This window comes from Anabrus simplex, chromosome 6 (assembly GCF_040414725.1).
Source record: "Anabrus simplex isolate iqAnaSimp1 chromosome 6, ASM4041472v1, whole genome shotgun sequence".
Classification (NCBI taxonomy): Eukaryota; Metazoa; Arthropoda; class Insecta; order Orthoptera; family Tettigoniidae; genus Anabrus; species Anabrus simplex.
This window is the reverse complement of record NC_090270.1, coordinates 246907283-246920602: the sequence shown is the minus strand read 5'-3', so window position 1 is coordinate 246920602 and position 13320 is coordinate 246907283. Positions and strand designations below refer to the sequence as shown.

At 44.4% G+C, this 13320-nt stretch overlaps 6 non-coding genes across 6 annotated transcripts; all 6 read right to left on the bottom strand.

Moving 5' to 3' along the window:
- Positions 1-2130: 2130 nt before the first annotated feature.
- On the bottom strand, positions 2131-2212 carry TRNAS-GCU (transfer RNA serine (anticodon GCU)). The gene has a single exon. It is a non-coding gene; the product is annotated as a tRNA-Ser (tRNA).
- Positions 2213-3614: 1402 nt separating this feature from the next.
- On the bottom strand, positions 3615-3688 carry TRNAN-GUU (transfer RNA asparagine (anticodon GUU)). Its single transcript has one exon. It is a non-coding gene; the product is annotated as a tRNA-Asn (tRNA).
- Positions 3689-6351: 2663 nt separating this feature from the next.
- TRNAS-GCU (transfer RNA serine (anticodon GCU)) lies at positions 6352-6433 on the bottom strand. Its single transcript has one exon. It is a non-coding gene; the product is annotated as a tRNA-Ser (tRNA).
- A 1407-nt stretch (positions 6434-7840) lies between these two features.
- TRNAN-GUU (transfer RNA asparagine (anticodon GUU)) lies at positions 7841-7914 on the bottom strand. The gene has a single exon. It is a non-coding gene; the product is annotated as a tRNA-Asn (tRNA).
- Positions 7915-10599: 2685 nt separating this feature from the next.
- TRNAS-GCU (transfer RNA serine (anticodon GCU)) lies at positions 10600-10681 on the bottom strand. Its single transcript has one exon. It is a non-coding gene; the product is annotated as a tRNA-Ser (tRNA).
- Positions 10682-12083: 1402 nt separating this feature from the next.
- TRNAN-GUU (transfer RNA asparagine (anticodon GUU)) lies at positions 12084-12157 on the bottom strand. Its single transcript has one exon. It is a non-coding gene; the product is annotated as a tRNA-Asn (tRNA).
- Positions 12158-13320: the final 1163 nt, after the last annotated feature.

The window sequence follows — 13320 nt, the reverse complement described above, 5'->3', positions numbered from 1 at the left end:
ATAAATGAAAATGTAAACAGACTCCTATTTTTTTGCAAGTTGCTTTACGTCGCACCGACACAGATAAGTCTTACGGCGACGATGGGACAGGAAGGGGCTAGGAGTGTACGAGTGGGAAGGAAGTGGCAGTGGCCTTAATTAAGGTACAGCCCTAGCATTTGGCTCGTGTGAAAATGGGAAACCACGGAAAACCATCTTCAGGGCTGCCGACGGTGGGGTTCGTACCCACTATCTCCCGAATAATGGACACTGGCAGCACGTAAGCGACTGCAGCTATCGAGCTCGGTAAAGAGACAAGGAGTTGGCCTACATACCATGTACGCGTGTAGGGAGCTCCAATGTAATTACGTCCACTCAATATATTATAAGAAATTGGAAAATATTATTGAAACATCTTGTGAAGTCCATCCTCACAAGAAGATGATGTTTCTTTACAGCATAGTACCGGTTTCTGCTCGGATACAACCACCACTTGTAGACCTCCTCGATTATTACTTCCTCAAACACAACTCTTAGCACTGACCATCACTCTATGACCACTTCTTCCATTTGATACATCTGACTGATACATATGATGTGATAGATATGATACCTCTCACCACCGTTGCATCGACTTTTATAACCTCGCGATGACAACTCATCTAACTACTCTCTGTTCATCCGTTCCAGCTCAACATACAGTAGCTGGCGAATACTGACACTTGGTCGCAATCACGTGTCCACGCACTGATGTCATCAGTCATGTGTCGTATAAGCTTACCCAAGCGGATTACAGTGACTATGCGGCATGAGTCACCGGAGAACCTACTTGCACATATCATTCTCAGTTAAACATAGCCTCGATTGCAAAATACTCTGCCAACACATCTGCCTAGAGTTACAAGCCACAGAATGACTATATCAAACCAACAAATCTCACTTACTAATATACAGCATAATTACAAACATATTCACTTAACCTATGATTAAATACAATAATATGCGTGATGCCTAATTATTACAGTCTAAATGATGAGAAACAGAATATAAAATCTAATGAATCGGGTTAATAATAATAATAATAATAATAATAATAATAATAATAATAATAAATACTGAGTGGAATCTGTAACCCTGTTGTACGGTTACAAGGGTAAGCAGATTAAGAAGAAAATATAATATCAATAGAATATATACAGGACATTGTTGAAGCACTAAAAAAAATCAAAACAGCGTTCTTTTACTTTGATCACTGAGTATTGTTCCAGATTCTTATTTTATTCTTAATCCATTTAACGCCGAGGGTTGCTTTTTCTCTCCGAATCAACGAGAGATCCCTTCTCGACCGCCTCAAATGCAGTATCCTGGAGCGTGAGACTTTGCACCGGAGGTACGTCTGGAAAGCAAGTTGCTTTACGCCGCACCGACACAGATAGGTCTTATGGCGACGATGGGACAGGAAAGGGCTAGGAGTGAGAAGGAAGCGGCCTTGGCCTTAATTAAGGTACAGCCCCAGCATTTGCCTGGTGTGAAAATGGGAAACCACGGAGAACCATTTTCAGGGCTGCCGACAGTGGGGTTTGAACCTACTATCTCCCGAATACTGGATACTGGCCGCGCTTAAGCGACTGCAGCTATCGAGCTTGGTCGTTTGGAAAGGAGAAACAGTACCTGACCAAGGCGACCTAATCTAATATGCTGAAAGGGCCTTGCAGATGGATGGGAGATCGGAAGGGATAGGCAATGAAGCGGCCGTGGCCTACGGTTAGGTATCCAACCGGCATTAGATTGAAGGAGAGGAGAGAAACCAATGAAAACCACTCCCAGGATAGCTTAAGCGGGAATCGAGCCCCGTCTCCAGCAGCACGGCCTCTCGAGGCTGATTGGACCCCGTTCCAGTCCTAGTACCTCTTTCTAAATTTCGTGGCTGAGCCGGGAATAGAATCCGGCCCTCTGGGGGAGAGAGGGTAGCAACTAATCACACTAACCAATATACATCAGAGGCGGGCAGCACGTATCAATATGAATGAATAAGAACCTATGCACTTAGTAGTGTCTGCGCCCTAACAGCACCGCTTAGAAACGATTTTTTGCTATTATACTTTTATACTTCAAAAGCATCATATGTGGTTCGACATAAAATTCTACAATCGACGAGGATGGGATTCGAACCCACGCGTGCAGAGCACATTGGACTAGCAGTCCAACGCCTTAACCACTCGGCCACCTCGTCGTAACGGCCGGCATCAGTATCTCATGTACATGCGGTATTAGGACTTACTGTTATTTTATTATTATTGATGCGCCCGGTCCTGATACACTATTGTGTATGTGTTCTAGAACGTGTCAGTACTGCTGTGTGATATTTAAGGTGTGTTTAGAGGCAGAACTGGTTTGTGAAAGTACGTCGGCCCCTCTACATTTCTTTGTTCAATGATACCAGCATCCCTCTAACAGTTATTATGTTTTCCAGTTTTGTGCTTGGATAGGACTTATTCCTCATGTGTCGCATGTACTTCATACACTGCGTTCTGAAAGTGCTCAGCTATCGCAAGTTTTAATTAAGTTACTAGAGGACCCGTATGTGGTGTAGTATTTGGTGTGATTAGCTGCCATCCCCGGAGGCCTGGGCTCGATTCCCGTCTCCGCCACGAAATTTGAAAAGTGGTACGAGGGCTGGACAGGGTTCCACTCAGCCTCGGGAGGTCAACTGAGTACAGGTGGGTCCGATTCCCTCCTCAGCCATCTCGACGTGATTTTCTGTGGTTTCCCAGTTCTTCCCCAGGCAAATGTCGGAATGGCACCGAACGTAAAGATATGACCGCATCCTTCCCTATCCCTTTCCAACTTCCCATCCCCCACAACACCCCTGTTAAGAATAGCAGGTGAAGCCGCCGAGGCAAGGTACTGGTGCTCCCCCAGTTGTATGCCCGACCAAATGTCCCAGATCCAGGACACTACCACTCAACATTTTCTTGGTGTGTTATGCATCGAGCGAGGCAGAAGGTGATATTATGATCTCATTTGACAGAGATATGCTCCACAGGGAAAACCATCCCTGGACGGTGAACGGACTCAGAAAGGAAGAAAGAAAGAAAGAAAGAAAAATGAAGAATTTTATATGTCGTCATACCGCCCTTCGAAAGTCCGTCTACCTCAGCCACGTTTGAACCCTAACAAAAGCCTTCGGTAGATAAATAGTGATGCAGTCGATTTGACCTCCGGAATCAAAAATATGTGGCATATCTTACTAGATTCCTGCAAGTTGAGCCTAACTGGAGCAACTTCACTTAAATTCGAACAGTCTCCTATGAAGATTTACGTATGTCTAAGAGTATTTTCCTTGTTTGCAATATATATCCTGGGTGGACCATACGTACAACCAGGGGAGTACAGATACTTGTAGAACTGGAAAGATTGTATAGTCATGGTGACACTACCCTGCTCCTAATCGGTGATGCCTTGTATTCATCAGTATATCCCCATACCGATAAGAACCAAGGACATGCACACATCTGTCACGCTGCGGTGTTTCCAGGGTGTGGCGTCCTGACTATCGTAGAGGGCCACATATTTCTACAGTGAAACATCTGTTGAAGGACCTTGTAGTGTGACACTGGGCTTTAAAATGTTGTCGCCCCCGGGTGGGCTCGAACCACCAACCTTTCGGTTAACAGCCGAACGCGCTAGCCGATTGCGCCACGGAGGCTACGTGCTAATGGCGTTAAGAATGACCAGTTCTAGACACGTGCACTTTCATTTTGTTCATTGCTTGTCTAATGCTTATCATGCCTAAAGATAATGACTGCTTGATGTCTTTGGAGTGTACAGATCGGGAAAGGGAAGTGCTGACGCTGATTCAGAACTATTTGATAAGGTAATCAGCTATGTGGGAAACGACTTGGAAAGTAATGTGATTGTAGCGGGAGACCTCAATTTATCAAATGTCAATTTGGAAGGTAATGTGAACGACAGGAAGCATGGGCAACGAATTTGGGAAGGACATCTGATTCAGAAAGAGATGGAATCAACTAGAGGGAAGAATATATTGGACGTGGTGCTGGTAAAACTAGACGAGCTCTATAGAGAAACCGAAGTAATAGATGGTATTAGTGATCGCAGTTAAAAATAAATGTGGTAGAGTGGAAGGTCTTAAAGTAGAGCTAATAGGTACCACATGGCTGGTAAAACAGGCATGAGGGAGTTTAAAAAGTAACTATGATCGACAGAAAACGATAAATGAAAATGTAAACAGACTCCTATTTTTTTGCAAGTTGCTTTACGTCGCACCGACACAGATAAGTCTTACGGCGACGATGGGACAGGAAGGGGCTAGGAGTGTACGAGTGGGAAGGAAGTGGCAGTGGCCTTAATTAAGGTACAGCCCTAGCATTTGGCTCGTGTGAAAATGGGAAACCACGGAAAACCATCTTCAGGGCTGCCGACGGTGGGGTTCGTACCCACTATCTCCCGAATAATGGACACTGGCAGCACGTAAGCGACTGCAGCTATCGATCTCGGTAAAGAGACAAGGAGTTGGCCTACATACCATGTACGCGTGTAGGGAGCTCCAATGTAATTACGTCCACTCAATATATTATAAGAAATTGGAAAATATTATTGAAACATCTTGTGAAGTCCATCCTCACAAGAAGATGATGTTTCTTTACAGCATAGTACCGGTTTCTGCTCGGATACAACCACCACTTGTAGACCTCCTCGATTATTACTTCCTCAAACACAACTCTTAGCACTGACCATCACTCTATGACCACTTCTTCCATTTGATACATCTGACTGATACATATGATGTGATAGATATGATACCTCTCACCACCGTTGCATCGACTTTTATAACCTCGCGATGACAACTCATCTAACTACTCTCTGTTCATCCGTTCCAGCTCAACATACAGTAGCTGGCGAATACTGACACTTGGTCGCAATCACGTGTCCACGCACTGATGTCATCAGTCATGTGTCGTATAAGCGTACCCAAGCGGATTACAGTGACTATGCGGCATGGGTCACCGGAGAACCTACTTGCACATATCATTCTCAGTTAAACATAGCCTCGATTGCAAAATACTCTGCCAACACATCTGCCTAGAGTTACAAGCCACAGAATGACTATATCAAACCAACAAATCTCACTTACTAATATACAGCATAATTACAAACATATTCACTTAACCTATGATTAAATACAATAATATGCGTGATGCCTAATTATTACAGTCTAAATGATGAGAAACAGAATATAAAATCTAATGAATCGGGTTAATAATAATAATAATAATAATAATAATAATAATAATAATAATAATAATAAATACTGAGTGGAATCTGTAACCCTGTTGTACGGTTACAAGGGTAAGCAGATTAAGAAGAAAATATAATATCAATAGAATATATACAGGACATTGTTGAAGCACTGAAAAAAATCAAAACAGCGTTCTTTTACTTTGATCACTGAGTATTGTTCCAGATTCTTATTTTATTCTTAATCCATTTAACGCCGAGGGTTGCTTTTTCTCTCCGAATCAACGAGAGATCCCTTCTCGACCGCCTCAAATGCAGTATCCTGGAGCGTGAGACTTTGCACCGGAGGTACGTCTGGAAAGCAAGTTGCTTTACGCCGCACCGACACAGATAGGTCTTATGGCGACGATGGGACAGGAAAGGGCTAGGAGTGAGAAGGAAGCGGCCTTGGCCTTAATTAAGGTACAGCCCCAGCATTTGCCTGGTGTGAAAATGGGAAACCACGGAGAACCATTTCAGGGCTGCCGACAGTGGGGTTTGAACCTACTATCTCCCGAATACTGGATACTGGCCGCGCTTAAGCGACTGCAGCTATCGAGCTTGGTCGTTTGGAAAGGAGAAACAGTACCTGACCAAGGCGACCTAATCTAATATGCTGAAAGGGCCTTGCAGATGGATGGGAGATCGGAAGGGATAGGCAATGAAGCGGCCGTGGCCTACGGTTAGGTATCCAACCGGCATTAGATTGAAGGAGAGGAGAGAAACCAATGAAAACCACTCCCAGGATAGCTTAAGCGGGAATCGAGCCCCGTCTCCAGCAGCACGGCCTCTCGAGGCTGATTGGACCCCGTTCCAGTCCTAGTACCTCTTTCTAAATTTCGTGGCTGAGCCGGGAATAGAATCCGGCCCTCTGGGGGAGAGAGGGTAGCAACTAATCACACTAACCAATATACATCAGAGGCGGGCAGCACGTATCAATATGAATGAATAAGAACCTATGCACTTAGTAGTGTCTGCGCCCTAACAGCACCGCTTAGAAACGTTTTTTTTTGCTATTATACTTTTATACTTCAAAAGCATCATATGTGGTTCGACATAAAATTCTACAATCGACGAGGATGGGATTCGAACCCACGCGTGCAGTGCACATTGGATTAGCAGTCCAACGCCTTAACCACTCGGCCACCTCGTCGTAACGGCCGGCATCAGTATCTCATGTACATGCGGTATTAGGACTTACTGTTATTTTATTATTATTGATGCGCCCGGTCCTGATACACTACTGTGTATGTGTTCTAGAACGTGTCAGTACTGCTGTGTGATATTTAAGGTGTGTTTAGAGGCAGAACTGGTTTGTGAAAGTACGTCGGCCCCTCTACATTTCTTTGTTCAATGATACCAGCATCCCTCTAACAGTTATTATGTTTTCCAGTTTTGTGCTTGGATAGGACTTATTCCTCATGTGTCGCATGTACTTCATACACTGCGTTCTGAAAGTGCTCAGCTATCGCAAGTTTTAATTAAGTTACTAGAGGACCCGTATGTGGTGTAGTATTTGGTGTGATTAGCTGCCATCCTCGGAGGCCTGGGCTCGATTCCCGTCTCCGCCACGAAATTTGAAAAGTGGTACGAGGGCTGGACAGGGTTCCACTCAGCCTCGGGAGGTCAACTGAGTACAGGTGGGTCCGATTCCCTCCTCAGCCATCTCGACGTGATTTTCTGTGGTTTCCCAGTTCTTCCCCAGGCAAATGTCGGAATGGCACCGAACGTAAAGATATGACCGCATCCTTCCCTATCCCTTTCCAACTTCCCATCCCCCACAACACCCCTGTTAAGAATAGCAGGTGAAGCCGCCGAGGCAAGGTACTGGTGCTCCCCCAGTTGTATGCCCGACCAAATGTCCCACATCCAGGACACTACCACTCAACATTTTCTTGGTGTGCTATGCATCGAGCGAGGCAGAAGGTGATATTATGATCTCATTGGACAGAGATATGCTCCACAGGGAAAACCAACCCTGGACTGTGAACGGACTCAGAAAGGAAGAAAGAAAGAATGAAAGAAAGAAAAATGAAGTATTTTATATGTCGTCATACCGCCCTTCGAAAGTCCGTCTACCTCAGCCACGTTTGAACCCTAACAAAAGCCTTCGGTAGATAAATAGTGAAGCAGTCGATTTGACCTCCGGAATCAAAAATATGTGGCATATCTTACTAGATTCCTGCAAGTTGAGCCTAACTGGAGCAACTTCACTTAAATTCGAACTGTCTCCTATGAAGATTTACGTATGTCTAAGAGTATTTTCCTTGTTTGCATATATATATCCTGGGTGGACCATACGTACAACCAGGGGAGTACAGATACTTGTAGAACTGGAAAGATTGTATGGTCATGGTGACACTACCCTGCTCCTAATCGGTGATGCCTTGTATTCATCAATATATCCCCATACCGATAAGAACCGAGGACATGCAGACATCTGTCACGCTGCGGTGTTTCCAGGGTGTGGCGTCCTGAGTATCGTAGGGGGCCACATACTTCTACAGTGAAACATCTGTTGAAGGACCTTGTAGTGTGACACTGGGCTTTAAAATGTTGTCGCCCCCGGGTGGGCTCGAACCACCAACCTTTCGGTTAACAGCCGAACGCGCTAGCCGATTGCGCCACGGAGGCTACGTGCTAATGGCGTTAAGAATGACCAGTTCTAGACACGTGCACTTTCATTTTGTTCATTGCTTGTCTAATGCTTATCATGCCTAAAGATAATGACTGCTTGATGTCTTTGGAGTGTACAGATCGGGAAAGGGAAGCGCTGACGCTGATTCAGAACTATTTGATAAGGTAATCAGCTATGCGGGAAACGACTTGGAAAGTAATGTGATTGTAGCGGGAGACCTCAATTTATCAAATGTCAATTTGGAAGGTAATGTGAACGACAGGAAGCATGAGAAACGAATTTGGGAAGGACATCTGATTCAGAAAGAGATGGAACCAACTAGAGGGAAGATTATATTGGACGTGGTGCTGGTAAAACTAGACGAGCTCTATAGAGAAACCGAAGTAATAGATGGTATTAGTGATCGCAGTTAAAAATAAATGTGGTAGAGTGGAAGGTCTTAAAGTAGAGCTAATAGGTACCACATGGCTGGTAAAACAGGCATGAGGGAGTTTAAAAAGTAACTATGATCGACAGAAAACGATAAATGAAAATGTAAACAGACTCCTATTTTTTTGCAAGTTGCTTTACGTCGCACCGACACAGATAAGTCTTACGGCGACGATGGGACAGGAAGGGGCTAGGAGTGTACGAGTGGGAAGGAAGTGGCAGTGGCCTTAATTAAGGTACAGCCCTAGCATTTGGCTCGTGTGAAAATGGGAAACCACGGAAAACCATCTTCAGGGCTGCCGACGGTGGGGTTCGTACCCACTATCTCCCGAATAATGGACACTGGCAGCACGTAAGCGACTGCAGCTATCGAGCTCGGTAAAGAGACAAGGAGTTGGCCTACATACCATGTACGCGTGTAGGGAGCTCCAATGTAATTACGTCCACTCAATATATTATAAGAAATTGGAAAATATTATTGAAACATCTTGTGAAGTCCATCCTCACAAGAAGATGATGTTTCTTTACAGCATAGTACCGGTTTCTGCTCGGATACAACCACCACTTGTAGACCTCCTCGATTATTACTTCCTCAAACACAACTCTTAGCACCGACCATCACTCTATGACCACTTCTTCCATTTGATACATCTGACTGATACATATGATCTGATAGATATGATAACTCTCACCACCGTTGCATCGACTTTTATAACCTCGCGATGACAACTCATCTCCCTACTCTCTGTTCATCCGTTCCAGCTCAACATACAGTAGCTGGCGAATACTGACACTTGGTCGCAATGACGTGTCCACGCACTGATGTCATCAGTCATGTGTCGTATAAGCTTACCCAAGCGGATTACAGTGACTATGAGGCATGAGTCACCGGAAAACCTACTTGCACATAACATTCTCAGTTAAACATAGCCTCGATTGCAAAATACTCTGCCAACACATCTGCCTAGAGTTACAAGCCACAGAATGACTATATCAAACCAACAAATCTCACTTACTAATATACAGCATAATTACAAACATATTCACTTAACCTATGATTAAATACAATAATATGCGTGATACCTAATTATTACAGTCTAAATGATGAGAAACAGAATATAAAATCTAATGAATCGGGTTAATAATAATAATAATAATAATAATAATAATAATAATAATAATAATAATAATAATAATAATAATAATAATAAATACTGAGTGGAATCTGTAACCCTGTTGTACGGTTACAAGGGTAAGCAGATTAAGAAGTAAATATAATATCAATAGAATATATACAGGACATTGGTTGAAGCCCAAAAAAAAAATCAAAACAGCGTTCTTTTACTTTGATCATTGAGTATTGTTCCAGATTCTTATTTTATTCTTAATCCATTTAACGCCGAGGGTTGCTTTTTCTCTCCGAATCAACGAGAGATCCCTTCTCGACCGCCTCAAATGCAGTATCCTGGAGCGTGAGACTTTGCACCGGAGGTACGTCTGGAAAGCAAGTTGCTTTACGCCGCACCGACACAGATAGGTCTTATGGCGACGATGGGACAGGAAAGGGCTAGGAGTGAGAAGGAAGCGGCCTTGGCCTTAATTAAGGTACAGCCCCAGCATTTGCCTGGTGTGAAAATGGGAAACCACGGAGAACCATTTTCAGGGCTGCCGACAGTGGGGTTTGAACCTACTATCTCCCGAATACTGGATACTGGCCGCGCTTAAGCGACTGCAGCTATCGAGCTTGGTCGTCTGGAAAGGAGAAACAGTACCTGACCAAGGCGACCTAATCTAATATGCTGAAAGGGCCTTGCCGATGGATGGGAGATCGGAAGGAATAGGCAATGAAGCGGCCGTGGCCTACGGTTAGGTATCCAATCGGCATTAGATTGAAGGAGAGGAGAGAAACCAATGAAAACCACTCCCAGGATAGCTTAAGTGGGAATCGAGCCCCGTCTCCAGCAGCACGGCCTCTCGAGGCTGATTTGACCCCGTTCCAGTCCTAGTACCTCTTTCTAAATTTCGTGGCTGAGCCGGGAATAGAATCCGGCCCTCTGTGGGAGAGAGGGTAGCAACTAATCACACTAACCAATATACATCAGAGGCGGGCAGCACGTATCAATATGAATGAATAAGAACCTATGCACTTAGTAGTGTCTGCGCCCTAACAGCACCGCTTAGAAACGTTTTTTTGCTATTATACTTTTATACTTCAAAAGCATCATATGTGGTTCGACATAAAATTCTACAATCGACGAGGATGGGATTCGAACCCACGCGTGCAGAGCACATTGGATTAGCAGTCCAACGCCTTAACCATTCGGCCACCTCGTCGTAACGGCCGGCATCAGTATCTCATGTACATGCGGTATTAGGACTTACTGTTATTTTATTATTATTGATGCGCCCGGTCCTGATACACTACTGTGTATGTGTTCTAGAACGTGTCAGTACTGCTGTGTGATATTTAAGGTGTGTTTAGAGGCAGAACTGGTTTGTGAAAGTACGTCGGCCCCTCTACATTTCTTTGTTCAATGATACCAGCATCCCTCTAACAGTTATTATGTTTTCCAGTTTTGTGCTTGGATAGGACTTATTCCTCATGTGTCGCATGTACTTCATACACTGCGTTCTGAAAGTGCTCAGCTATCGCAAGTTTTAATTAAGTTACTAGAGGACCCGTATGTGGTGTAGTATTTGGTGTGATTAGCTGCCATCCCCGGAGGCCTGGGCTCGATTCCCGTCTCCGCCACGAAATTTGATAAGTGGTACGAGGGCTGGACAGGGTTCCACTCAGCCTCGGGAGGTCAACTGAGTACAGGTGGGTCCGATTCCCTCCTCAGCCATCTCGACGTGATTTTCTGTGGTTTCCCAGTTCTTCCCCAGGCAAATGTCGGAATGGCACCGAACGTAAAGATATGACCGCATCCTTCCCTATCCCTTTCCAACTTCCCATCCCCCACAACACCCCTGTTAAGAATAGCAGTGGAAGCCGCCGAGGCAAGGTACTGGTGCTCCCCCAGTTGTATGCCCGACCAAATGTCCCACATCCAGGACACTACCACTCAACATTTTCTTGGTGTGCTATGCATCGAGCGAGGCAGAAGGTGATATTATGATCTCATTGGACAGAGATATGCTCCACAGGGAAAACCAACCCTGGACTGTGAACGGACTCAGAAAGGAAGAAAGAAAGAAAGAAAGAAAAATGAAGTATTTTATATGTCGTCATACCGCCCTTCGAAAGTCCGTCTACCTCAGCCACGTTTGAACCCTAACAAAAGCCTTCGGTAGATAAATAGTGATGCAGTCGATTTGACCTCCGGAATCAAAAATATGTGGCATATCTTACTAGATTCCTGCAAGTTGAGCCTAACTGGAGCAACTTCACTTAAATTCGAACTGTCTCCTATGAAGATTTACGTATGTCTAAGAGTATTGTCCTTGTTTGCAATATATATCCTGGGTGGACCATACGTACAACCAGGGGAGTACAGATACTTGTAGAACTGGAAAGATTGTATGGTCATGGTGACACTACCCTGCTCCTAATCGGTGATGCCTTGTATTCATCAGTATATCCCCATACCGATAAGAACCAAGGACATGCACACATCTGTCACGCTGCGGTGTTTCCAGGGTGTGGCGTCCTGACTATCGTAGGGGGCCACATATTTCTACAGTGAAACATCTGTTGAAGGACCTTGTAGTGTGACACTGGGCTTTAAAATGTTGTCGCCCCCGGGTGGGCTCGAACCACCAACCTTTCGGTTAACAGCCGAACGCGCTAGCCGATTGCGCCACGGAGGCTACGTGGTAATGGCGTTAAGAATGACCAGTTCTATACACGTGCACTTTCATTTTGTTCATTGCTTGTCTAATGCTTATCATGCCTAAAGATAATGACTGCTTGATGTCTTTGGAGTGTACAGATCGGGAAAGGGAAGCGCTGACGCTGATTCAGAACTATTTGATAAGGTAATCAGCTATGTGGGAAACGACTTGGAAAGTAATGTGATTGTAGCGGGAGACCTCAATTTATCAAATGTCAATTTGGAAGGTAATGTGAACGACAGGAAGCATGAGAAACGAATTTGGGAAGGACATCTGATTCAGAAAGAGATGGAACCAACTAGAGGGAAGATTATATTGGACGTGGTTTTGGTAAAACTAGACGAGCTCTATAGAGAAACCGAAGTAATAGATGGTATTAGTGATCGCAGTTAAAAATAAATGTGGTAGAGTGGAAGGTCTTAAAGTAGAGCTAATAGGTACCACATGGCTGGTAAAACAGGCATGAGGGAGTTTAAAAAGTAACTATGATCGACAGAAAACGATAAATGAAAATGTAAACAGACTCCTATTTTTTTGCAAGTTGCTTTACGTCGCACCGACACAGATAAGTCTTACGGCGACGATGGGACAGGAAGGGGCTAGGAGTGTACGAGTGGGAAGGAAGTGGCAGTGGCCTTAATTAAGGTACAGCCCTAGCATTTGGCTCGTGTGAAAATGGGAAACCACGGAAAACCATCTTCAGGGCTGCCGACGGTGGGGTTCGTACCTACTATCTCCCGAATAATGGACACTGGCAGCACGTAAGCGACTGCAGCTATCGAGCTCGGTAAAGAGACAAGGAGTTGGCCTACATACCATGTACGCGTGTAGGGAGCTCCAATGTAATTACGTCCACTCAATATATTATAAGAAATTGGAAAATATTATTGAAACATCTTGTGAAGTCCATCCTCACAAGAAGATGATGTTTCTTTACAGCATAGTACCGGTTTCTGCTCGGATACAACCACCACTTGTAGACCTCCTCGATTATTACTTCCTCAAACACAACTCTTAGCACTGACCATCACTCTATGACCACTTCTTCCATTTGATACATCTGACTGATACATATGATCTGATAGATATGATAACTCTCACCACCGTTGCATCGACTTTTATAACCTCGCGATGACAAC